We start from the raw sequence: 27312 nt of genomic DNA, 5'->3' as shown, positions 1-27312 counted from the left end.
CAATAGAAGATATAGTGACGAACTGGAAAATGAGGACAAAAGAGAAAAAAAGGGAAAAAAGAGTGAAATATCTCAAAAACGGAGGAACAGATAGTCCTATAGGGCTAATACACAAATATTTTAGTATATTTCATTGATAAGTCGTTTGATAATGAGATAGTTGTTGAATATATTTGAGTCGACTATGTAGAGAAAAGATCCTGGTCCCAAATTAGCCGTCATATCTTCAACTTTTAAGGTGGATTTTAAATTTTTGAAAAATATATTTGGAAAACATATTAGCGACTCCAGATTTCTCCAAACATTCTGGAAGTCGCAATTTTCATTTGAAATCAAACAAGCATGTATTTTACTTTAATAGTTTCTATCCTATAAGAAACTAAAAGCTACAAAATTGTTTTTTCACAGGGATCAACAAAAGAATCGTGAATTTAGATTTCAAATTCATATTGAGAGCAATACTATGGAGAAAGTAGCTGCATATTTTCAAAATGATGGATTATAAACTTGTGAAACAAATTAGCGTGTACGCAAATGTTGAGAAAAACGTTTCCATCAAGTTAAAATGCGTCAATAAATTTTCTATGGTGGAAATATGTACATGAAAATTCATCTGTTGGTATTTTACGTAATATCTATGAGGCTTGAAACACATATCGAGTACCTAAATGGCTGTTTGATTTTACTCGTGGTCCCTTTAATGTTTTATAATAATAGAACCCTATTTCCCGCCCTTTATCGAATAATGGGGTCACTTTATAAAATTTATTTTCAATATATTGCGCATAAGGTACTTATGACATTAAATTCGTCATTTTTTTATTAATTTCATTGAGATAACACCATCAAATTAGGCCAATACTTTTACTTTTTTCGATAACTAATTTTCAATCAGAAGAGATCTAAAATAAATAGGATTAGATATAGTAGGCTTCTAAGGTCAATTATTTACTTTATCTAAATGGTTTTCAATTGCGTTTACAACTCTCTACAAGTTTTGAACTTTTGCATCTCATTTCGGTTCTTTTTCTCTAATATCTTCCAATTCTGCATCTTTGGTTTCCTTCCTTCTTGTTTTCCCCCTCATTTCCCTTCTTCAATGACCTTTTTACATAATCTTTCAGTATGCCACAACCCTCTGACTCTTTAGGCTTTTATAAAACTTGTTTTCGATAAGTATTTGTAAAAATTTTTCAGTTATTGCTTATTTTTTCTAATCGAAAGTCTGTTTATATTCCTTTAAACCTTTTATTCCCATACAACCGGTTTCATTTCTAACGTTAACTAAAATATATGTACAGGTTTAACCTTTAATTAATAAAAAAATGCAGTATTGAAATTCCGATACATAAGCCGACTAATACTAAACATATTACAAGGGATTCAGAAGTTTCTGGTACCTCAAAAATGCCCTATTTCATTAAGATCGTTGACTATGCAAGCTTAACAACCAACGACACACACTATTGGAAATCCGTTTGGATGGTTGACCCATTTCTTTTTTCTACATTATTGTTATTTAAAAATCAATTCCATGCGCGATTGTAGGTGAAGCATACGCAGGGAGCTGATGCCACACGAAGATTAGCTCCTTCCTAAAAATCACTATAATCCCAGACCTGCAGAGAAAAATCTTCCCTATATCAGCGCCAAACCCAAAATATACCTTATCCTATATGAAAATGTCGCTATTCCACAAAAACAATCTCAATTCTCCATTTGATTGGCCTTCAAGATCCTCAAATTTGTCTCTGCTTGAACATCTGTGGGGCATGATCGATAGAATGTTGAGAAATTTACATCGTCGTCCTCAATGGTTTTATATATCTAAAAAGGATATTGATGACCTTATTATAAGAATACATAGACCCTTTAGGGATATTCTTAAACAGAAACAAGAATTTGAGTTGCTAAGAGGGTTGCTATTTAAGTTTTGATCAATACACTTCTGCATGCGTTTCAACCAATTGACGAAACATTTTTTTCCCATTTTGATTGGTATGATTTGAACGCATCCACCGCTTCTTCAGGTGTAGAAAAACGTTGACCTCGCAATTTATTAATTTATTTTTGATCTGCCGGAATAAGATGGTGCTAAACAAAGATTGTGCGGCGAATGACCTATCAATACGATGTTTTGACTGTTCAAAAACGTATTTGTTTGAACTGAGAGCTCGGATTGTCGTGGTGGAAAGTGATTCGTCTTCTGCGATTGGTTTCCCTGATTTTTTTCGCACACTTCTGGCAAACAAATGCTGGTGTACCATTTAAAATTGACCATTCTACGTTGTTCTAATGGAACGGTGGTGATTTGTCCAGTCATTTCAAAAAAACAGAATCATTTGCTTTGTGCGCAAATAACTTTTTTTGGATTTGGCTAGTCTTCAAAGACCCGTACAGCCAATTGTTGTTTAGTTGAATTGAATATATGCGAGTGGAACTGATGCCCAAGAATTCCTCATTCGCTCGATATGTCACATGACGATTTTGAAATGTCAGTTTACATACAGCATCGATGTTTTCCAGCACAACTGCCGATTTTGGACGACTTTCACGAAATTGCTTCATCACCAAAAGTCGAAGCGAGTTAATTGGCTCACTGCTGTTGGTTTAAACCACGTCAATAATCAAAGAAAATCTTCTCGATTCAATTCCATTTTTTGACCAAAATGAATGTTTATAGTATCTCAAATAGCATTAGTTCTGTGTACGTCAAACTTGATGGCAATAATAGATTTGACATATTCACATCAGTGTTGCCATAACTCAAACTTTAAATAGAATAGAAAATAACACTGATTGTGGAGTTTTATAAATTTTGTATTACTTCTGCATTTTCTTATCATGTATTTCTGTTTTCAACATTAACAGATGTTGTTACTAGTGATATTTTTGCAACGCTGCTTTCCAATAAGGGATTACAATCATTTTTCCGAGGATCTAATACAACTTGACAACTCTGTTCAATCACGCTAAACCCCGTAGGAAGTTTAACAAACCTACATCACAGATGCCGCTACCTTTTTCCATCGGAACTTGAAAGAACATTAGTTTCTGTTCCGACACGGAGAAAATAATCCTCGGCGAGGAACGTTGTCTATACCATTCGACGTATCATGAAATCTTTTGAGTAAATTGAGAATTGATTTGGTGTATTCACGGAATAGAATACACTTTAAAAAATGAGATCCAAAATTGCGGAATTCGTGAAAAATATGCTTTGGAAATATAAATATTAATAAGGGAATATTCAAATAAAATACGAATACTGGAATGGCCTGTTTTATACTATTTTCTCTGTTTTGGCTCGTATTTACATTATTTATCTATAACAAAATTGTTGAAATTATATAGGTAAGTGGTCGGTTGGTAGCATTGATTCATATTTGACAGTTGACTTTGGAAATAGAATTTAAATTTGAAAATTTTCTTAAGGCAGAAAAAAAATCATCCTGTAAGCGGAAAGTAAGGTGAAAAACATCAATTTACCTCTCTAGAGAGTAACAGATAATAATTTCAATATGTTTTACCATTCATATTAAGGTTATGTCTTTCCAAGCAATTTTTTCGTGTAGATTTATACCTTTGTGTCGATATTTCATAACTGCAATTACTTTGTGTAAAAACTCATTATACTTTGCTGTAAATAATATATTAAAATTGAAATAACCTCACATCACCTTCACACATGAATGCATCGTTCAGTCAGCTGTCAAAATAAAACTGTTATTCAGGGGCACCAACTCACTATCACCAAAAATCATTTAAAAATGGAGTCCATCCTCACACAAAAATTCGTGCAACGTTGTTCTAAGACCAAAACAGAAACGTCGTTTCTGAAGTTTGTTCAGTTTCTCGTGGGATCGGCTGTATTTCAGAAAGTTTTGTAATAAAGGGAACACCTGGGAAATTTCAGGGTATTTAGTAAATTAAGAACGTCTCAAAATCGCATACGCACATGTTTAATTTGTGAAGCTGAGTTAGTGAATGAGCTAGAAAAAACTGACCCTTCTGGAACATTAATCTCGGATTATTAAGTATAATTTTTTTAGATGGTTTTGTACGATTTGTTCGAAAAGAGTAGCGGTTATTTGTATCAAAATAACATTTATTTCTGAATATTTAGCTCCAAGAATCAATTATAATTACTTATTTCAAAAGTAAATATTGAACATGTTAACTCATTACTTTCTACTAATGGTCGATTAATTCGGAAATTTTCTGATTGATTCTGGTATTGTCATTGATAACAAAACACTGTGTGAGTTAAATAAACTGTGGTAGAAACGAAGGTACGATAATAAGGATTCAAAATTTTTATCACTCTCGTTGAATCCGTGGCCAGGAAAGATCAAAGAGGTAAAGCAGTTAGTCAAAATCCGTTTCTATCGAAATTCGCCAGCCAAAAAAATCATTTAGCATCGAAAAAATGGCTTTGCATTCAATTTTATGAAAAAAATCATATTTGAAAGCGTACAAAGTTCAAATGGTACAAGAATTGAATGAAACGGAAAACTTTCACGATAATAATCATGTTAATAAGCAAAATTATCGAAGCTGGGGGAGAATCCAAAACGAAAATATGAACGACATATTTGAACTCGAATAGAGGCGTTTTCGATCCCACAGTTGCACTAATTTCAACTCAAGAGCTTGGTACTAAAGAGACTTGTCATATATGCTTGCTATTAAGTTTCGAAATAAGGCAACACCGATGTGAATATGTCAAATTTGACATTGCCATCTTAGTTTGGCATTTAAATGGTAAACGTATTCAGAACGTGTTGCAGATACTAGAAACTTTTATCTTGGTCAAAAAATGGAATTAAATCAATTTTCGTGCAATGATTTTCTGTTACAACGTGGATTAAACCAACAACGATCAACTCGCTTACACTCTTGGTGATGAAGCACCATCTCGAACAACCGATTTCGTGAAGGTCATCCAAAATCGGCCAGAAAACATCAATGCTGTGATTAAACTAATATTGCAAGATCGTCATGTGTCATATTATCTGTTTTTATAAATAAAATAGAATAAATTAACAATATTCGACCACGAAACGTCGACAAAATTCAAAATTCCCGATTTGTTTTTCCAAATCGTATCCTTTAATGAATGTAGTTTAGAAGACCACATATTAAAACAAATTGATGTCAATCAATCTTCATTGGTAAATTGCCAACAACGTTTCTGACCTATATGTACAATACAGGTTCGGATTCGATTGATAATAATACATTTTCAAACAAAGAATTTGATGTTTTTGTGAAAATTCGAATTTCGCTTAGAACATCGACTAAAATACTAAACTACCACCTTTAATTCGGACAAAAGGAATGCTTGGTTCCAGTTATTCATCTTTTTAAAAAAAAACTGTTTAAATATGAATGTACAAGTTTTATTGTTACAATTACAACTTTGTTGAAACGTCAGATTTAATAGTAACAAACAATACTTGCCAAAACTTAACAGGCGAGAAATTATTGTACAACAGGAGCAAATTAAACTTATTGATGAAATGGAAGTCCTCTTCATATCCACCAAACTTACAAGTGAACATAAACAAGTAAATCATAGAAACATTAAAACATGTGCCCAAACTTACCTGCACTTTGCACTGCAGAAAATCTAAACCTGGAAAACGACAGAGCTATCCAAGCCGCTCAATATTGGTCCTTCAAATAAATAAGTTAATGCTATGACTATTAATATTAAATCGACTGGGAAATGAAACATGAACTAAGACTGTCAAAAAATGTTGATTTAAACTGGAATTCATATTATCCTCATTCATTGGACAAAGGATTTGCTTGAAGATACTATTTCATATGTTGCAGCACTTCAGGCCTTGAAGGCCCATAGCTAGATATTTTTACAAAAGCAAAAACAATGGTCACGTTGAAATTTCAAGCAGTGTTGTCGGAATGTATTAGATAGCTTAATAAAAAGGAAAATGGAAATCTATGAGTTAATAGGAACGAAGTGGCTCCGAACCATTGATGCCAGTTCTATCGTGTATCAAGAATTTTTGAATGAATAGAAGCGCGTACTTGGAGTGACGTATCAGAGGATATTGATCTTGAACTTCTGTATGTTGTATTTTCGGACATGCCTTGGTAGCTGATTCCACAGGCTTGCACTTCTCTGCAGGCGAGCTCGGTGCTCAAGAGCCACGTCTGCCTGTCAAGGATTATGTTAGACAGCTCGGAAGAGTATTTGCCTTGGTAATATCGGTAAAACAGAGTCAGGTCGGCGACCTTTTGTTCTATGCTCTAAGCTATCCAGTTTCTGGTCAACCATAGATCACCTATAAATCGAATTGCTATTTTCTATATTGAGTTAAGCATCTTCAGGGTATGCTTGGCAATCGAGCTCCACATGTGCGAGAAGCTGTTGCGGAGTATATAGCTTTTTGGTCTTGAAGAAGGCTCCAAGTTTTTGTGAAGTCGCCCACGTAACTATACCAGGATATATTTCTTCCAATCTCAACACCTAACAAGCCAATTTAAGGTGATGGTGTTAATTTATGTCCAGACAGGACCAAATCCTTAGCTGCAGTGCCACCCTTCTTTTTAAAATCAGTAGCATGGGTCTTAGCTGCATTAAACTCGATCATATTGCATTCACCATATTCCATAATGTTTTCAAGATTCATATTTATAGTGATGATTTGTTTGGGTGTGCTATCGTCGGCGAAACTATCGAGTTAATCGTTGATGTACAGCAGAAAGAGAAAAGGTGACAAGATGTATCCCTGGGAAACATCGGCGTTGACCTTAAACTTTTCTGAGGTGTGTCCATCGATATCTGGATGGATCGGTCTTCGAGAAGGCTACCATGATCGCTTCTGATTTCTTGTTGTTCACGTATCTTGAAAATTGCAATCTAGAAGCTGGTGGTGTTACAAATTCTTCACAAACACTTCAGGAATGGAATATCTAAAGTAGAATATCACTGAAGTTCAAAAAGGTTGATATTCAATAATAGAATCTCTCTAGAACCATATAATTTGTTTTCCTATTCAAATCTGTATTTAAAGTACAGCTCTGAGCTTTCGCCCTTTTAGTTTCATCATTTCCTTCACATATCGAACTCCACAGGCACCGAGGTATTGTCCCAGCAACGGCGTAATGTAGGTCAAAGCATCAGTTTCGTCACGGTTCCGTTGCTACAACATCCTTCCATTATTCCACGTTGTATTACCATATTTCATTCCAATTAATTTTCATCGAATAATTATGATTTATCTGTACGTTTTATTCATTTTAAACTTCGTATTAACATCTGGTATACTAGACGTTTTGAAAGATATTTACTATAAGTCATCAATTTTGCAACGTTATTTTCTACTCATTCTATAATGTCTTATTTATTAATATCACTAAAATATTTTTTTTTATATTTTGATAAATTACATTTAACGGTTACTATAACACAAATTTAACGTGCAATGCTTCGTGTTTCTCTAAGTATTCTCAACATTTTCAAACGATTTCTCTCAGCTAGGAAATCTGAAAAACGTGTTCAATTTCAAGGACTAAGAAAATTGAAGTACTTCACTTTAGAATAACTCTAATGTAGAGGTATGGAATAAGTAGTTTGTAAAGGTTTGATTTTTCGTTTTAATCTTTGATAACGTTAAAATGCAAAATGTCATAAGGTTATTTTAAATATTACAGAATAATTTTAATATTTGATAAATGTACAGAGTTTCCTCTTGGGCTTTGACGCGAGGAGCCATCTATTGGTGAGCAAGTTTTTGTGGTTGATGAAGTTTGCTCAGGGAATTCGGATGTTTGAACACGATGCTTGGTTCTTTTGGGAATTGAGAGTCACCCTTTATTTTCTGCTTTAATCCAAAAATCGATTCAGGAGATAGATAATATATAGAAGGGGGCTAAAATGGAGGCTTGTGGAACGCCGCTTAGGTGGTTGAAAGGTTCGGATAAGCAATAACCGACTTTGACGTTGATGTAGCGGTTAGTAAGATATGAATAGATCAATTTTATTGTTGGTTATGGCAGTCGAATAATCAGAAGCTTCCTAACAATTCATACGAAAATACTCAAGATATAACTTGAAAAAATATTTTAACTGTTTACTAAAATACGCCCGATATACTCCCTCATTCGTAAAAATAGTGCTAAAAAGAAATTATTGTAATCACAAATTTTACTCTATGAATGCAGTGTTGCCAGCTTTCGACCTTTAATAATATTTCGTGAAATAATTCAAGCCAAGACTATATATTTATAAAAGGTTTTGAAGGCCGTATTTTTAAAAATAATTCGCGTGTTTTTATGAAAAATCAAGACAAATCATAACGAAAAATATATAAAAAGGTCTAATGTCAGGAAAATTATTTTTAATTATAATAATTTGATTTTTTATAGAATCAATCTCTAACCAAATGAAGTTTCAAAAGTAAAATACTTATCAACTTAGATGAAAAATTTTTACTAAAAACTATTTTTAGTCTCACAAAACTAGAGAAGTATATTTTTTAATCGCCACTCGCATTTAAGTATAATGAGAAAAACTAAAAATAAAATAAAAATTCTTGACAATAAAAATAACGTGTTAATAACCTATTTAACAGATTTGTTTATTATCATTAGGTGTTTGTTTGTTTATATCGTTACATTATATTGAAATTTCTTGGCTTTAGAGGTTGATATCTTCTTGCTCTAGATCCGAAAATAACTATAAGCTAACACATGGAAACAGTCAGCAAGGTGTTTGTGAGACTTTTCCAAAAATAATAAAAACAAAAACTTGAGTTAAATGAAAACCAAATATTTTTTATAAATATTGATCATTTCAATTGTATGTATATACGTTATCGATATAAAATTTCAAAGTTAAGTTGAGTAATAACAACAGGTTAATATTATATTATTGGAAAATGGATCCATGAATGTAATTAGTAAGAATAACGTAAACAAATGTATATATCCGTTAATTATGAGAGGTTGTAGTAATTTTTGTCACTAGACCACCATTCAGACTGTCGTCTTTTCTCTATTCAACTTAGATACGTTCACCAACGACATGTCTGGTGATATTAAGAGAATTGATTGATTGATTCAATCAAGGGAGACTTGATGAGGCTCAGATTCCAAAATAGATGGAAATTTTTCTGTTGATTCATGATTCCATCGGTTTTGACCGTACCTAATCTGTGTCTAAATGTAATTTCGAATGTTCGTTTCCCGCTTAAATCAAAGCTGAAACCAAATTTCTACTGATAAATGTGAATGTTGATTAATACGATTGGGAAGCGAACGAATAGATTCTGGTACTTTTTGATTTCGTAATAATTGTAAATATCAATCACTATTGTGTGGTACGATTGCTTAGAATCAATGGAAAGCAAGGGCAGCTGTAGATTCAATATATTTTTGTTGTTTTAGGATGAACAGTTTCTCGATAGTAACTCTGCCTTGTTCAAACTTCGCTTGATACTCTCCAATAATATTCGACTCAACATTTCTTAATCTTTTGCTAACTTTTCTTAATATTATCTTGTATGTGACGTCCATCAGTGATATGTAATGGCTACAGATAGTCTTTTTTATGTATCGGACAAATAACTGCACTGTACCATTTACTTAGTAGTCTCTTGTTGAGCACTAGCAACCCAATTTCATGAGCTCAGCCGGTATACCATTCTTCCATCTTTAAACATCTGTACTTTTTTTTCCTTAGCATTCGGCAGTTAATTAAAGTAGTCTATTCATATTTGTGTATGAGACCTCCACTAATTGTCCTCTTTCCTGTCTACAATACCCCATTATTTTGGTTTCCTTTTGCTCAATTCGTTTCATTTCTTTATAGTTTCTATTATATTTGTAACTTCATTTCATCTCAGTTAATTTTTCATTCACATCTTTCCTCTTGTATAAATGTTTTTAGTTTTTATGGCCGATGCCCTCATTGTTTTAAACAGCTCCCCATTTTCTACTGTTTCCGATTTCTACATCTTCATTCTGACTCTGTTCCTTGTAGCATTAATTGGTTTTTTGTCTCACAAATTTGTTTGCAATCCTGATTGTACCATTCTATTTCTTGATTTGTTTTTTCCCTAACAGCTTTTGGACAGTCTCTGGCACGGCGTAGTCAATTCCCTGCTCAATAAATTCTACAACATTTTCTTGATTTTCCGCTCACTCTTGTTCTTTCCCATCTCCAAACATTCAGCATTCTATTATTTGTGTCTGAGTCCATGACTATTTCTTCTCTTTCTTTTCTTAGTAGAAGTTTATAATTCCTTTAGTTCAGTAATTTTTCTTCTATTTCAGCTAGCTTTTCATTTATCTTTTCTCTTATCTACTTACTATTATGAACTGCTCTTTATTTTCCACTCTTACCGATTTTTACATCTTCTCTCTGGCTTTATTCTTTTCCCCACAAATTTGTTTGAGTGCCTGACACATCTTTGTTAGTTTTTTTCCATCTCTCTTTTATTTTTTACACTTTAAAATTTTGTGTGGGTTCCACCCATTTTTCCCACCTTTGTATAGTGATGCTCCAAAGGTAGACATGACGCAGACAACGCTCTCGAAAAATCTGCAGGTATCCATGCGGGAGGTCTGTACTTTTTTGAGGGTCAAAGTTATATGGAAATCTTCAAAGATTTACGTGGGTACATAGACTGTAGGGCCTTTTCAAGGACTTCATTTTTGCAAGAGGACTCTTCTCGACCGAACTGCAATTGAAGAAGAATGTGAAACTCTTCGTGGATAGCTTGACATGCTTCGACGGACCTGCCTCTCCGTTGATAAACGTTGCCGTAAATGCATTGATCAATATGGGCTTCAGTTACAATAATCCTTTCCGAATTTCTTTTTCAATTTACTTCAAACAATTAATTTTCACGCTGCATTTTTTTTTTCTTTCTAAATTTGTTGCCTGACTTATACCGTATATGGAACTGTTTGTTTTATGGCTTTCTACTCTTTGAAATTTAGTTTGCCGAATAAAAGTTTCAAATTCATCCAGCAACTTCGAGTTAGCTGCACCATAAACATAATTTATGGATAGTTTTTTTTATCTTTATTGCCTGATTTGCATGTGATGCGAATGTTTCTATTACTATAAGAAAATTGCAATATGATTCATATTTTTGTTGAAAATATATTGAGATATTTCGATGTACCTACATTTACGAGGTTAGAACACAGTATACGACGCATCCATTTTTGTAGCATTAAATAGAGACTTTATGTTCAGAGTATAACCCATCATTTTCTATGGTTTTAACCCCAACGTTCAGCAGGACACTGGTAAAACCATTCTTTGGGCTTAGATGTAAAAATTGTCATTCTCAACAACATTTAAATTGGATTCAAATTTCGCTATGGTTCTGAATTGATGGTAAGCTGACAGTGCAAGGTCTTGATTAAATGCTGGATGTGGTAAGAGGTCAATACCACCAAGTTCTTCGATTTGATTATGGATTGGTAGCCATTTTGAGTGTCTTGTTCTTGAAGGAAATGCCAATTTGACGATTCATGTCTACATGGCACCAATACATGAGAAAGGGATCTTCAGAGGTAGAGATAAACGCGTATTTCAATCGATTATGTTCAAGGGCTTGTATACACTCAAATATAAGTAAGTTGGAATTCTTAAAACAGTTGGTAATATCCTTAAAGAACACCATTACACCAAAACCAACAATACCACTATAAGCAAGGTATTTGAAGTCTGACTGAAGGTTAACAATTTGCCCCTGGTATAAATGTAAATATTCAGTAGTCAAAAATAGATTTGGTCGATTTTTATTCTTAAATTGGGGTCGTGTTGCATCTTGTTGTAAAGGGGTTTTACTCCTCTGTTCAGCAAAATAAAGGTTTTTCAAATTTGATGCAATCATAACTGAGAAAATTAATTTTTAAGATGTAAAACTTTTCACTTTTTGATAATAGTCGAGGCGATTTTAGGATTCTCGTACAACATTTTGAATAACCTCAGGGATTATTTTGTTAATTTCTTCCATTATCCAAAATTTTAAATCAGCAATATTGTCTGGTATATTAAAGTATACTTTTAATTTTAAATAACGTCATTAGCAGTAATCGAGAGGAGTCAAATCGGGGGATCTAGCAGGCTATTCGATCGTTCCACGTTCATACTGAAAATTGTTAATTCAAGAATAAAAATCGACCTGTTTCAGGTTTTAGATAATAAAAATAAAATTGAATTGATTCCGTACGTATGAACCGCATTGTATATCAAGGTTTCGACGACGATTTTATTGAATTACTGAACAATTCTTCTTTATCACTGTTTAATGATTGATGTATAAATGATATTGATACACTGTTAATATAAATGGAGAGAAATCTTCAAATGATTCACTAAGGCAAACAAACAAAAAGTGTATTTACAATGATAAATGATTGTTGATTTGTCATCTGGTGTATATAGAAATCAGTTATGGAATTAGAAATTAATGGCAGTGAACGTACAAACTACATCTGATAAATTTGATTGATGTTTAATGTCTTCTACCGTTTGTGTGATTAAATTAACAATTGCATTTGTTGATTGTTCTAAATATGCTAGTTGGGTTCAGTAAATATAAAATGCTGTTTAATACCCGTACGTTATTTTCGTAAGTCACTAAAACGCTTCAATGGATCAAGCCAAAAATGGGGCTGCTATTAAAAGTTTTTGGTAATGTACTTTTACTCAAATTTTAATGGAACAATGCCGGGAATATTTATAGGCTCTTAATTAATTTATTAATTTATGCAACGGCCTCTGCATACTCCCCAGATATTTTCAATCTCGTCTACTTTAATTTATTTTCAGTATACTAAGTTTGAGAACTCGAGAAACAGTTTACGACTGGTATACACCAAATCATCAAAGTAATATAAATAATATATTATAACAAAAAACTTTTTTACGAACCTCAATTCATAAAAGTTTAAAAGTGTACTGAAACTTGAAAAATAAGGACAGGACAGGGTAGTTCATAATAAGAGAAATGGAAAAAAATTATTATAACAAACCTAGATGTTGTGCAATTTTTAAGAGGATATAACGCAACTTATACAAAGGTTGCCAGTTAATTTGTGAGATAAACAAATACTCCATTTTTATTGACCTAGATAAATGTTTCAAGTTCACCATTAAAAATGTCACACTTTTTAAAGACGATGTCAAATTTGATTTATCCAGATCTGTGTTTCCTTATCGCCCTCGTAGCATGTATGATAAGTCTCTGTAGTACCACGCTCATGAGTTCAAATTAGTGCAACTATGGGATCAAAAACTTTCGTAGAATATCGCGTTAACGGCCTCTATTCAAATTAAAATTCAAATATGTCGTTCATACTTTCTTTTTGGATTCTCCTTTGCACAGCACTTTTAATGCTTATCCATTAATGGATGTTCGCGACCACATATTTCATGGCTTCTCTATCTCTAGCGGTACGGATCAATGTCTGAATATCTTGTATACCCGTCCACTGCCTCACGTTCCGCAACCATGACATCATCTTCCGTTCCAATCCTCTCTTACCTTCAATCTTGCCCTCGACTATAAGCTGAAGGAATTGATATTTATGGCCTCGCATTATATGGCCAAGATATGCAATCTTTCGTTTCTTCACGATGTTAAAGAGTTCACGGTCCTTATTGATAGGCCTGAGAATATCCTCATTCCTCACTTTGGTATCTTCATGATTCTACTATTGCCCCTTTCGTCCAGTAGTTTCACTATTTCTGATGGTATTTCATCTGGACCAGCTGCTTTATTGTTTTTAGCGACTAGTACAGCCTTTTTGACGCTCAATACTTTTTTTGGCTTTCGAATTTCGATAAAAACGGATTTTATGTAACTGCTTCACGTCTTTAATTATTTCCTGGACACGGATTCAACAAAGTTGATCAAAATTTTGAGTCCTTATCATCGTACCTTCGTTTTCACCACAGTTTATTTAATTTAAAATGTTTGTTTTGATAAGAAGTTCAATATTTATTTTTGATATAATTAATTATAATTGATTCTTGAAGCTGAATATTCAAAAAGAAATGTTGGTATTTGCTTTTGAATACATGTGACTAATAATGCAACTAATGGGAGAGCTGACATAATAAAATGCGTCAATATTAAAGAGCTCACATGCATACGCAAGCCAACTGTAGGTACGCGTTGGAGGGAGCTCAAGAACAACGAAGTCGAAAGTAATAGAAAATCATCGCACGAAAATATTTTTTCAAGTCAAGATGACTCAAATAGCACTCGTTCTGAGTACGTTCACCATTAAAAATGTCTAATAATAATTTTTAAATCAGTGTTGCAAGCTCTCAAAACTTAAGCAGCAACCCTCGTACTATTCTTAATAGATATAAAATTAATATAAAATTTCGTCCACACTTTTGGTATTGTTATATAAATCTGATGGTGCAGGGTCTAGACTAAATGTTGCCCGGTTTAAGAGCTCAATATCACCACATTGCCATTAGCTGTTCACTATATACCTCGACATTGATAGCTCGACTATCTGTAATGACTTCGAAGTGTACTTAACTTTCATAATTCTACAAGACACACAACAAAACTTTCTGCTCGAATCGATCTCTCTTTGCGACGGGTTCTAGTAATTATCCCCTGTCTAACCACTGATTTTCCATGTTAATGTTGTTTAGATAATCCATGATTCTAATGATTCTAAATGCCGATGTATGGTTTCTTTAAAAGGTTCAAAGGAGTCCAAAGAGTGCTAGTACTAAATTGGTTTTCTACTACTTCTCTTGTAGCATTAATATCCCACGGAGGTCTACTACCTAAACATGAATGATCTTCAAGCGTCAAATCTTCAATTTTATAACGATTAAACCAATGATATGCCGTTTGCTTATTAACTTATATTTCACATATTTTCCTTGCTAATAAGAATACATTAACAATTGTCCCGATAGACATCCTTTGTAGATGTTTTTCCGCTTTGCTACTTGTGATTCTATCTTTAAATATTCAATCCATTTTATCCCATATTCCTTCAAAAAGTAGACGATCGAAAACAACATTATCTTTTCCCATTGTTTCTTGTATACCAATAACCTCACTTTTTACACGTGTAAATAATGCCATGTGGTCACGACAATGCAGTTTTGCCTGTTTCGCGAAGTTGTTATGTCAAACTATTGTGAAGTGTTTAGTTCATCGAATAATATTTGAACTGATTAATTCTATCATTTATTATGAATTTTCCAAAATTTCGTTAAAATGATGTAAATCTTACTTGTTGAAAAAAAGTTATATCGCTGGTGGTGTGTATCTGACGTAAAATAAATGTGGCGTTCAATGATCTTTTTTTTTTTTCAAACATAACTCTAAAACTTTTGGAGTCTCTTGGGAATAAGGACATGAGAAAAGTTGTTCTGAAAGATGTTTTTTGTGAATGCTGAGCAGGCTATTAAATTTGCTACTTGTATACTCTCAGATGAAGATAAAGAATGTGTTTTCGGTGTTGGTTTCAAGACGACACAGAGGCGTAACTACTTCAGAAGCCGCAAGTTCGAATGAAATTAGTCATCTACACTCTCATTAAATAAAAACATCAAATTATAATATTTCACTTAATTATTATTCGCAATATTCCTAGCACAAGATTATTATGACTACTAGTCAGGGCTGTATGGAGGATGATCTAGAGTTTCCCATTGAGATGATTTGATGAGATCTTTGGTCAGATTAGCCACATGTGGACGGGCATTGTCATGCAGCAAATCGATACCCTTATTCAACTTGCCACGTCTTTTGTTCTGGATTGCACGACGCAGATTGTTCAATGTCTCACAATAAGACGTTGCATTGATTGTCTCATTACGAGGCCGAAACTCCACTAGCAATACTCATTTTCTGTCCCAAAAAACTGTGCACATGATTTTCCGGGCAGAAATTGTTTGCTTAAACTCCACTTTTTTGGGTGATGATGAATGTCGCCATTCCATGGATTGTTGTTTCGATTCTGGTGTGACGTAGGCCACCCATGTTTCGTCACAAGTAACAATTTGGTCTAAAAAATCTTCACCTTCATTGTGGTACCGCTCAAGGAAAGTCAATGCATTGCATAATCGTTGGGTTTTGTGCAAATCCGTCAACATTTTTGGAATCCAACGTGAACACAATTTCCGGTATTTCAAGTTCTCGGTCACAATGCGATACAAAACACTACGAGAATATTGAGGAAAGTAGTCGCACAATGATGAAATTGTAAAGCGTCTGTTTTCTATCACCTTTTCGTCCACTTTCTGCACCAAATCTTCATTAACGACCGAAGGACGCCCACTCCGTTCTTCATCATGCACATTTGTGCGGCCATCTTTAAATGCTCTTACCCATTTCCTTACCATTCCATCACTCATAATGTTTTGTTCGTAAACTTCACAGACCTCACGATGAATATCGATCGGTTTTACGCCTTTAGCACTAAGAAATCGTATAACAGCCCGTACTTCACAATCGGCGGGACTCACGATTATCGGAGGGATCTTAAACACTCAGTAAACAGTGAAGAATCAGTGCGTAGACAAGAGATGTAGGTAACCAACGCGCTTGTGCTGAACGCCGACCTTGGGGTTGCAGTGGCGGAATCGCAAAACGGTACTTACTTAAAAAATATGCCTCGCCGCATGCATGAATGGGCGTAGAAAAAGGGGTTGCTGTGGATCATTCAGAGAATGGAAAAACATGTAAAGAAAAACTGAAATTAGTTGACAAAGCTAGTCAAGATTTTATCCGCAGGACAGTTTAGACATTAGAAGTAATACAGTGAAAGATAGCAAATTATCCAGAATACAATTGTACCAGTTTAAAATATTGCGTCAATTTTTGTCAGCATATGGTTTTAAACACAAAAAACTGAATAAACGGATGGCAATAACCGAATAGTCAAGGATAATTCAAGGCAATCCAGAACCATAATCTGTGCAACACTGAACGACATCCTGCTACTTTATTTGTTTTGACGACCTGCTGTCGCACCTCATTCTCGACATCTCCATAGCTCGTTATGTCTATTCCTAAATATTTAAATTTTAGTACCTGTTGTATTACATAACCATCAATTTCTATTTTATAGCGTATATGTTCCTTAGACGTTGTCATGCATTTTGTTTTCTTAGCTGAAATTGTCGTATTGCACTGTTTATCTACTGTGCTGAAGATGTGTACTAGTCTCTGAAGATCGTCCTCGGATTCAGCGAACAGTATGGCATCATCCGCGTAGCAAAGTGTTTTAATTTGTTTGTAACCCATCTGGTACCCTTTATACTCGATGGTCTGAATTGTATTTATCTGGATGTCTCTATTTATGGCAGGTGTATAACATCTTCAAGTTGAATGCGGTCAAACGCTTTCTGAAGGTCTATGAAACACAGATATGCTGGTTTGTTATATTCTATAGATTTCTCAAAAGCCTTGAGTTAATTTTGTTTGTTATTACTTTTTTGACTAGTTTCAAAGTTGTCTCTAATAAGTTTATGACCCTATAGTTATTTGGGCACTTTTTATCTCCATTTTTAAACATCGGAATCATTAAATCTGGTAATCCAGATTCAAAAATAACTTTATAATTGTTAGCAATATCTTTTCTTTGCCTGAGACAACTGTATCACTCAAAGATTACAAGAAATCAAAAACTGTGTAATTATATAAACCTGTATAATATTTAGTTTTCTTTTCATCATTTCTGAAAGCTTCCCTAGAGAGGGTGGATTTTAATAATGATACAAGCTTAGTCTTATATTCTTTATGAATAAGAAAAAGTTACAATCTTCGTATAATGAAATATTTTTCCAATAATTTATTAATTAGACTTTATTGAGGAACAAAAATGAAAATTATAAAACTTTGGGCATACTGTAGGCAGGTATTTTACATTTAATACAGCGTTTGTTTTCTGGACATATAAAATACGTCTCCTCCACATATATCACTGGTTTTTAAATAAATCTATTTATATACTTTCATATTTAAAAAATATATTATAGCTAAAATTTGAACAGAACTTTAGTATTTGATTCTTGTTAAATTTAGCATAAGAAATATCGTCACGAACCAGGTCTACTTTAGCGGGATGCAGAGTAATTTTTCGTTCAACGAATCCACAATCTTAATATCATAAAATACAAAAACAGTCTCACCCCCCGTTCCCACCAGTAATTTAGCGTAGTACATTCTAGTTGACAGCTACTGTCAAAATTACACTCAGAACGAATGTGTCTTTCATGTTTTCCTACATCTTAAATCTTTCCTTGGTGGTTAATACTTCAACGATGATGACCAGCTGAAATAACATGGTTGAAAACACGGGAGAAACCTTCTACGTGCCCTTTGTTATGTAAAGTACCCGCTAAATTTCGAAAACTATGTAGAAAATTAGTTTAAAACTTGTAGATTTTTGAGCAATGAATTTTTTTTCTGTATCTATACACGTTTTAACTTATTTTGTGGATATACCTCGTATAAAGACTGTCACTTCCTCTTTGAGTGGATGTAAGTTGATGCTATAAAAGCTGGCGTTTCAATTGGAATGTTTTTATTTGTTTTCATTTTACATAGCTTACTAATTTCTTTTTTAATTTGTTAATCTATATGATATTAAAATTGTTTCACGAGGAATTTTATGTCAACAAAATCAATTTCATTACTTTTTAACAAGCTTGGAAGTCTCATTTCCATTGGCAAACAGCCTGGAAAAAATTATTTGTTAAAAAGCGAAATACAAAAAAGTATTTACTTCTAGATTCATGTAATTGTTCATTATATAAAATAAAAACGGTAAAATTTCATACAAAGAACATAATAATTATAGAAGTAGGTCAAAGGTCAAGTAAAGGTCGAAAAGTAACGTTAGGTAACAATAACGTTGTGCCCTTTTAAATTACTCAGCTGAGTTCATTTAAAGGAATTTAATATAAATGAACTTGATATTCCACACGACGCGACGTTCGTTTATCTAAACACAGCAGATTGATGGTTAAAAATAAAGTAAAAACTGTTGAAAGAAATTCCTGGAAACCTAATAACAGAACTTGTTTTTATTTATGTGTAATAACGATGAAATAACCAAAGCAAAGAAAAAAGTGGTAATAAAAATATATCTTAAGTCCATAGAGTTATCTTAGCTATAAAATTATTATAATAACATCGTACGAGGTGTGTAAAATAAGTATTGAGTATAGCAACTTTGTATAGTTCTTCCAATATCAATTACAGAAAACAGTTATGCGAGGAACAATCAATATTTCATAAATACGAACGGCACTCATACCAAATTAAGAAATGAAAAATAACGTTTACTCCCCGTATAAAACATCTAGCAAACCGCCATCTCCAATGTTTCTCAATGAAAACATCGAATCGTATACTTAAATGCATTTCTATTGGCCGAAGCTGTCGGAAGGCTTATGTACTCAATTTCTTAGAAATATTCTATCCAAAATGTCCGCGATAAGCAGTGGCGTCACTTAGTGAGATTCATTTAATTTATAAATTTCTTTAAATAAATAGAAATATGGAGTCCTTTAGACTATTAGCGAATGAAAACAATGAAATTGCACAGTGTAGTAAGAATAAAGGCAGGTATAAATTTAATAATGAAGATTTAGATACACAAATGCGGCAAGTTATTCTAAATATATTCGAATGCTTGAAAAAGGAAAATATTCAGCAATCTGATAATGATGATACGAGCTTACTTCCGTTTCGATAACTAAGTCATCTTCCTCAGAGACTGAAGGTAATAATAAATGGTTGGATACATTTGAAAGCATTGAAATTGCTAGAGGACAAAGGGACTCATTTCACTCGCGTCGCTTATCTGTCGCTCCGCTTTTTGTTGCTTCCACTCGCCAAGACTCGTGTCGTGAGTCTCTAAAGCCCATTTCACACCAAACCAGTTTAGACTCGCTTAGTATGAAACCAGATTTTCACATTCTCTTTGTTTTAATGGTAAGTTATTATTTCCAATTCAAAAGCGTCCGACTTGACTGGACTCGAATGGACTAGACTGTCTTGGTGTGAAATGGGCCTAAGAGGAATTAGGAAAAGTGACCGTAGCGTTGAAATGACCAATGCACGACTAAAATAGTATTTGGAAGGATATTTATTAATATTTGGAATTTACCAGTTTCTATAAGCACGCCACTGGAAAAACCTTAACTTCAATTTATGCGACACCAAATTGCAGGTGTAATTATTTTGCGCTTTGCACGAGGAAATTGGCTTCAACTGATCGTTTTTTAATCAATATTTTCTCGTTATTTATTTTCCTTGTAATTAGAAACAATTTTTCACTGCGGGTCGATGTTAAACGATAAAGGATGTTAAATTCCAGGAATGAAATGAAATTATATCGATTTTGAATGATTATTAATTTTAATTGATCTATTAACAAATGGTAGACGATTAAGAAGCATCGGTAGCTTTGTAGGTAAACTTATTTTATTTATATTCAGTAGCGACTCGTGGTAAAAATTTGTTGTAATAAGTTCATCAAACTTATATTGTGAATAGGGGTGAATGGTAACAACCATAAATCCAATCATTTTTGGAATAAATATCTTGAGTAAATTTCCATGCGATTGAACCAATTGTCAAAGCATTTTTTCCATTCTCTTCGAGGTATCTCCAAAACATGTGATGTTGTAGGAGTAGAAAAACGTTGACCTCCCAATTTATTTTTGATCTGTGGCTATAAGAAAAAACCAATGGGTGCCAAAAAAGGACTGTACAGCGAATGCCTCAACAATTCAATGTTTTGTCTGTTCAAAAACGATTTTGTGAACATTGAGAGCTTTCAATGTTGTGGCGGAGTATGATTTGCCGTTTGCGATTGATTTCCCTGATTTTTTCGAGCACTTTTGACGAACAAGTGTTGGTATACCATTCAGAATTGACCGCCGAATAGGCGACAATTTTAGTTTGAATTTGCTCGTCTAGAAAGGTCCATACAGTCGATTGATGTTTAGTTTCAGGTTGAATTTTTCAACATTTTTTGTTGTTTGTCAAATTATGCAATATTGAATGTATGTGGATAGAAATAATGACACAGTATGTCAAATAAAGATCTTTCAATTCAGATTCATGATTCAGATTAGCAGGGTTCTAGTATATTTTGGTTAGAGAAAATTCGAACTAATGATGCTTCCTCGAAAAATAAAAAGACATCGCTTCAACGATAGTTCTGACTAGAAAGTCTCTAAACTGTTACTTTATAATTAAAATTAAACTTTCTAAAGTGGATTTCAATATTTACTTTGCCTGCTAGATCTTTTGGTGCGAATATTTGAAATTGAATTAGACGTTTTAGTTAATGTGCTAATTGAAACGTTCAACTTTACTATTTTGAAGTTTCCGAAGTAAGTAAATAGTGATTGGTGAAGTTGTCATCATCATTTGAGTCAGAAATAATGAATGAGTTTTTATATAGATACATATTTGGATGGTCGTAAAAGAGAAACTTTCTCAAATTTTCCTACTCACCAAATAAAAGTTCAATTTGATGTTATTGACGACTTACCTGAAACAAACAAGAAATTATATTAAATTGTAGCGAAATACGTGATTTTTTTTCGTAATATATTGCTCAAGACGACATGAAACGTGTCGTGAACTGCGCTCGGCTTCCCAATCAAGTTTCCATCTCCGTCGCATCAAAGCTTCACCATCCCCAAACCTGGAAAGCATCATATCCTCCACATGTTGTATACCTCTCCCAATAAAATTTGAATTATTTTGTTCAACTTTAAATCTAATTCTTAAAGTTTCTAGATTAGTAAAACATCATGTAGAAATGAATTTCCAATGAATTAGATGTGATGGATATTGTATTAATGGTCTTTTTATTATTATCACTTCAACACGGAAAGTTTTAAAATAACCTTCTGGTTAGTTGAAAATAAGAAATGAAAAATGTTCCGCAACCCATATTAAGAATTCTCTTTTAGACAGCAGTAAACTTAAAAGAAATTTTTCTTCGCGAGAAAAATGAATTTACTGTTGACTTTCATCAAATCTAATTGGATTGAATCTATCAAAATAACTGGTTAATATCAATCAGAACTTTCGAGTCCGCTGAAAACTACCCTTAAGTATGACAAACGACTTTGAAGCTATCAAGTATCTATCTTTTTATGTCAGAAATTTTTATCTTGGACTGTTTCCTTCTATACAGAATGTACATTTTGGGATTTTAAATGTTATGATTTACTCTAAAGTCTTCAACATATTTTATGATACCGGGTAGTAAGAATTATAATAGATAAATGTTGTTTTATGCAAATTTTCATGTTTTCACAGGTTCTATATGAAAATAGGCAAGAAGATATCTAATTATTAATTTAGTATTGCTATTAGAGGGCGCTAATTTTCCTCGCTTGTGTGTAGCAAATTGAATTATTAAATAGTTATATATACTACAGGGGATGTAAGTATCATTTGGTAGTCGAAAGCGATAGCGATGGCTGGCAATCATGTTTGAGTTTAGTAAATAAACTTCTTTTTCTTACTATTTCTCTGCGTTTTATCCTGTTTTGAGCTATTACTGAAGATGTTGATGTACAGAAACAAAATTCTGTGCATTATTACGAAGAAATTAACCAAATTGACTAAAATGTGAATTGTATAGACATCAATCGATGTCAGTAGACATCATAAGACATAGATCAACATGAAATGACGATAGTCAATTGGCTTCAATGGACGTCAATTCAAGTCATTTAAAATCATTTTTCATTTGATAAACGAATTATTATGAGAATTATCAAGAAATAATGAGCACGCAATTGTTGAGCAAATGAAATTTTTTTTGTTTTATTTTTAATTGAAACTTCGTTTTATAAATTAGGGTTTTCGTTAATATTAATTGATTGCCAACGGTAAAAATTGCTGTATAGTTGTAGAAGTTTTTGCTACATAAAGAAATTGTCTTTTTTGTGAACTGCATCTTTATTTTTATCACTTGAATCAACCAATTTTTATAAAGAAGCTGGAGGAGATTACACTTTTCCCGCGAACCTCACCCATGTTGAAACATTGTTGTTGTTGCATTGTATCCAATAATAGTCGTTGTTTATAGGTTTATATAGGTTATAATACCTGATTTAGAACCTTAGTTTTATTTTTCCTTCAAGCCGACTAAACTGTACTATCCTAAGCTATCGTTTACCGATATCCAAAGCTGTATATACGATTTTTACGTTTATTTAAATTCGAATTGTTTTCCTTGTACTTGAAACGAAAGCGAGTTGCCGAGAATATTTCGGGTTTTCATATTCGAGTTGTGGAATGCTAACACAAAAGCAAAACAATGGTATTTCTTCACGATAAAAAAGTTTTATAAACAACAAAAGCTCTATTTAATACTTTAATGAAAGGGAGAGTTACTGATAGAAATACAAAACGGATTTATGTAAATTTCAATGAATTAGTACGAATTCTCAGTAATTTGGTACAATTTATTCGTAAAGTACGTGGAGTAGTAAAAGAAAATGAATTTAGGAACAATTGGTGCAAAACATTTTCCATTAATCTTTTGTCAAATTAAGAAAGGGACGTTAAAAAAACACTTACAAGGTAATATAAGAAATATTCATAAGTTCATTTAGTTCATTGTCGTGTACTTAGTGAATTGGGCTATCTCACAATAGTAGGCGACAAATGACGGTTTCTTTTTGACAATCTTTACAGATGAATGACGGTGTCTTTTTTAAAAAGATAGTCTCCAAAGATAATTGACGAAATGTTTTAAAAAATAAGTCTCCAAAAGCGGTCTCCACAGACAAATGACAGTTTTCTTCTTAAACATGAATTTTCTAGAGACAAATACCGGTATATTTTTGAAAAAAACAGTTTCCAAAGACAACCTCCACAGTCAAATGACAGTTTTCTGTTTAGAAAGTAATTTTCCAAAGACAAATACCGGTATATTTTGGAAAAAGACAGTTTCCAAAGACAGATGACGATTTGTTTTTCAAAAAGACCGTCTCCTTAGAAAAATAACGGTTTCTTCTCTTAAATCAAATTTTCACAACACAAAAGACGGTTTCTTTTTGAAGAAGAAATTTTACAAAAACTAATGGGGGTAAGTTTTCAAAAAAAAAAGAGTTTCCTCAAACAACTGACGATTTATTTTTAAAAAAGGCAGTCTCCAAACATAAATGACGATTTGTGTGTACTTAGTGAATTGGGCTATCTCACAATAGTAGGCGACAAATGACGGTTTCTTTTTGAAAATGACAATCTTTACAGATGAATGACGGTGTCTTTTTTAAAAAGATAGTCTCCAAAGATAATTGACGAAATGTTTTAAGAAATCAGTCCACAAAAGCGGTCTCCACAGACAAATGACAGTTTTCTTTTTAAAAATGAATTTTCCAAAGACAAATACCGGTATATTTTTGAAAAAAACAGTTTCCAAAGACAACCTCCACAGTCAAATGACGGTTTTCTTTTTAAAAATGAATTTTCCAAAGACTAATACCGGTATATTTTTGGAAAAGACACTTTCCAAAGACAAATAACGATACGTTTCAAAAGACAAGTTTGGTTTTGAAGAAGAAATTTTCCAAAAACTTATGGCGGTATGTTTTTAAAAACGACAGTTTCCAATGATAATCTCCACAGTCAAATGACAGTTTTCTGTTTAAAAAGTAATTTTCCAAAGACAAATACCGGTATATTTTGGAAAAAGACAGTTTCCAAAGACAACCTCCACAGTCAAATGACGGTTTTCTTTTTAAAAATGAATTTTCCAAAGACTAATACCGGTATATTTTTGGAAAAGACACTTTCCAAAGACAAATAACGATACGTTTCAAAAGACAAGTTTGGTTTTGAAGAAGAAATTTTCCAAAAACTTATGGCGGTATGTTTTTAAAAACGACAGTTTCCAATGATAATCTCCACAGTCAAATGACAGATTTCTGTTTAAAAAGTAATTTTCCAAAGACACATAACGATATGTTTTACAAAAAGACCGTCTCCATAGACAAATAACGGTTTCTTCTCTTAAATCAAATTTTCACAACACAAAAGACGGTTTCTTTTTGAAGAAGAAATTTTACAAAAACTAATGGGGGTATGTTTTCAAAAAAGAGAGTTTCCTCAAACAACTGACGATTTATTTTTAAAAAAGATGGTCTCCAAACATAAATGACGATTTGTTTTAAAAAAATCTCCAAAAGCGGTTTACATAGACAAATAACAGTTTCTTTTTAAAAACGATATTTTCCGAATAACTGATGGCGGTATGTTTTTAAAAAAGACAGTTACCACAAATAACTGACGATTTGTTTTTAAAAATGACGGTCTCCAAAGATAATTGACGAATTGTTTTAAAAAAGACAAGTTTTCAAAAGCGATCTACATAGACAAATAACAGTTTCTTTTAGAAAACGATATTTTTAAAGAACTGATGGCGGTATTTTTTTTAAAAAGGCAGTTTCCAAAGACAATCACCACAGACAAATGACGGTTTTTTTTTAAAATAAATTTTCCAAAGACAAATACCGGCATATTTTTGAAAACTGTTTTTTATTGAAAAAGAAATTTTCAAAAGGCAAATGGCGGTATGTTTTTGAAAAAGACAGGCTCCACATACACATGACGATTGATTATCTGTTTTATTTATTCTTTTAACCATTTATTTATTTAAGATATTTTTATTTATTCAATTTAATCAACATACTCTGCCCGTTTTATTTATTTTATCTTGAATATTCCACAACGATTTGCCGTTTCAACTCTGACCCATTTTAAACTATTCGATCAATAAAAATTATTTATTCCATTTTATTTATTTATTTTATTCGTTTAAGTCGATCGATGTACCAATTTGGAAACTTTTATTTATTCTATCATCTATTTTATTAATTATATGCATTGATTTTTACTTATTGATTTATTTAACATACTTTGGCCGTCTTATTTATTTTGTTTTGAATATTTCACAACGATGTGCCGTTTCTATATTTATTTTTCCATTTTAATCTCTCCAATTTACATTATGACTCATACATAAATGTTACAACATTATCATTAATTCCTTTTTGCTCGATCAACCAACATCAACTACAGATAGTAATCTAAGACTCTAATAGACATTGTATATGGATCCACCCTAATACCTTTGTAGGGCGGAACTCTCGCTACAAACCCATAAAAAGTACATTAATCCCTTCCTGCATCTTATCCACTTCCCCCATTAACACGATACTAATCTCTTGGATGTTCCTGTCTTACAATCAGAAAGGACTTGCAATCAAAACGTGGAAGGAATTCCTTAATAATTAATTATGCTGTTATATAACATGAATAATTAGCTATAACAAATATACAGGGTGAGTCGAATAAGAATTTACCTCTAAACCAAATTGCATCCTAGAGGCGTTGTAGTGCCTCAAAGTAGAGCACAAAATTTCTTTACAAATCATAAAAATATCATATCTGGCACAATGTATAAAACTGTCAAAGTCAAGGTTATGAATTTATACATCAAATTTAACAATTTCCACACTAATTTGAACAAACGTTTTCGACAATAGAAAATATGTTTGTTCGCGAGGATCCACGTGATTAGGAGACCTCCTCCTATAATCTTCAACGCTTCTTCAAGAGTTTCCTTCACAAAAACCTCATACCAATAACATATCCAATTGAACAACATAAATAAAAATTTATCAAATGAATTGTAAATAGTCAAATTTGATTTCGTTCGCTATCTTTACTTTTTTTATTATCTACGTCTTGTTAGTTTATAACATATCGAAATTAGAGAGTTCCAATCCACTTTTCTTGACTTCATAAGCAAATTCAATCATTTTTCTTTTAAGAAAGGCTGCAACTTGACGTTTGATCACAGTACGTTGTTTACAACACCACTCACAATTACACTGCCTGACGCGCGTTTCGATAACCAAGTTATCGTCTTCAGAGATTGCAGGTAAACTAAAATCTAAGTAATAACTTGACTTATCTGATTTATACTAACTTTTCCTACCAATAAACTACCTCCCGCGAAAATTAATTCCAGCGGGAAGCTGATTCAGCAAAATTTTTTTAAAAGTTTGTCATAAGACGACACTCTACACTATTTTTTAAGGCGTAAACTGATAAATTCAAATAAAATAATACATTATTTAAATGCATGTATCTGTTCTTCAATAAGAAACATCAAAACATAAAACATTTATTTTTCCTTACTATATGTACAAGGACTTTCTCAACAATTATCGAATTATTTCAATAAATATAATATTAGTATAAGTCATAGAGGACATAATAC

At 32.7% G+C, this 27312-nt stretch overlaps 1 protein-coding gene and 1 long non-coding RNA gene across 8 annotated transcripts in view; both read right to left on the bottom strand.

Annotated features, from left to right (window-relative positions):
* Positions 1 to 27312, bottom strand: part of LOC130902495 (uncharacterized) — a 212283-nt gene that overhangs the window by 93074 nt on the left and 91897 nt on the right. The gene's annotated exons all lie outside the window — the stretch shown is intronic.
* LOC130902498 (uncharacterized) lies at positions 1096 to 3730 on the bottom strand. Its single transcript, XR_009060404.1, has 2 exons — positions 3531 to 3730; positions 1096 to 1827 (listed from the first exon to the last, which is right to left on the bottom strand). It is a non-coding gene; the product is annotated as an uncharacterized LOC130902498 (long non-coding RNA).

Source organism: Diorhabda carinulata, chromosome X (genome assembly GCF_026250575.1).
Source record: "Diorhabda carinulata isolate Delta chromosome X, icDioCari1.1, whole genome shotgun sequence".
NCBI classification, from domain to species: domain Eukaryota; kingdom Metazoa; phylum Arthropoda; class Insecta; order Coleoptera; family Chrysomelidae; genus Diorhabda; species Diorhabda carinulata.
This window is presented reverse-complemented; position numbering and strand designations above follow the sequence as displayed.